We start from the raw sequence: 1682 nt of genomic DNA, 5'->3' as shown, positions 1-1682 counted from the left end.
CCTCTCTAACGCGGGAAATGGCGAATAGTTTAAAAAAAAAAAATATATATATATATGATATATATATATATATATATATATATATATATATATATATATATATATATATATATATATATATATATATATATATATATATATATATATATGTATTTATATATATATATATATATATATATATATATATATATATATATATATATATATATATATATATATATATATATATATATATATATATGTATTTATATATATATATATATATATATATATATATATATATATATATATATATATATATATATATATATATATATATATATATATATATATATATATATATATATATATATATATATATATATATATATATATATATATATATATATATATATATATATATATCTAAAAATGTGTTGATCAGAATTGCAGAGAATTCCCCACAACATGACAGTGCTATGCTTGCTTCAGCTGGTGCAGCTCAGGTTCGAAGTTTGAATTTTAGTCATCTGATGGGTGGAGGTGTACTACATACTAAGATGTGGATTGTTGACAGCCAGCACATATATCTTGGGAGTGCAAATATGGACTGGCGATCTCTTACTCAGGTTTACTGGCGGCTGGGCAAGAAGGGAGCTGAAATACCACCAACTTGGCCACGCAATCTCCAGACAGACTTTGGTATTGAAAACCAAATGCCTCTATCCCTCAGTGGAACTATGGTCAACACTTACCTGTCTAGTTCTCCACCGCCTTTCTGCCCGAAGGGTAGAAGCAATGACTTTGATGCGATTGTGGATGTGATCACAAAGGATAAGCAGTTTATTTACATCGCTGTCATGGATTACTTTCCTAAGACGCTGTATACTGCTCAGAAAAAATTCTGGCCTCTTATTGATGACAGCCTTCGTAAAGCAGCCATGGAAAGAGGTGTTTGGGTGCGCATACTGGGGTCACATTGGAATCACACACGGCCTGACATGAAATACTACCTTAAGTCTCTGCAAGAACTTAACAGTACAGCAACCATGATGAATATTGAGACGGTTGACTGGCTCTCGTGCTGAATACGTGATGCATCAAAGACTGGATCACCACATTCAGATCTTATGTGAGGCGATTCACGTTTCCTTTTTTCACCTGTCGGGCATGAAAGAAGATACCTGGGAAATGGAAGCCATCTGCTCAGAGAAGACTTCCCACTGAGTGAAGGCGTGAAGCTTGATAACATCATCTTGAAGTATGAGAAGCCAAGGCCCAGGGGGTTACTGAGGACCAGCTGTACCCAAGGTATGACCTTCTACGATGTCACTGACGGCCGCACTGATGCCAAGGGATCCCATAGGATAAGGAAATGTCCCAGTTGCCAACGGAACTACCTTGGCCCACCAGTGATGCTACTACGTTTGTGAATCAAGAACCATTGCAACACAACCCTCGCCAGGTGGTAGAGTGTCCCGCAGTGTATCGAGACAGACTTCCCTAGAACTTTTTTTTAAAGGGGAAGTAAATGTTTATAGTTGTGTTACTGGAGTGATAGTTTTCATACATGGTGCTTTGACAAGAAAATAGTGAAATTGGAAAAAATGTAGCTTAGACATTGAAGCTTATTGATACAGTGGTTAAATTGATGAGAACTACTATTGACGTTTGTGTAAATAAATTAAACATTTCCTTTTTCC

The 1682-nt window shown here is 34.6% G+C and overlaps 1 pseudogene; it reads left to right on the top strand.

Moving 5' to 3' along the window:
- Positions 1 to 411: 411 nt before the first annotated feature.
- On the top strand, positions 412 to 1067 carry LOC139752566 (5'-3' exonuclease PLD3 pseudogene; annotated as a pseudogene).
- Positions 1068 to 1682: the final 615 nt, after the last annotated feature.

This window comes from Panulirus ornatus, chromosome 13 (genome assembly GCF_036320965.1).
Source record: "Panulirus ornatus isolate Po-2019 chromosome 13, ASM3632096v1, whole genome shotgun sequence".
Classification (NCBI taxonomy): Eukaryota; Metazoa; Arthropoda; class Malacostraca; order Decapoda; family Palinuridae; genus Panulirus; species Panulirus ornatus.
The sequence above is the reverse complement of the archived record's forward strand: the minus strand, read 5'-3'. Positions and strand labels throughout refer to the sequence as shown.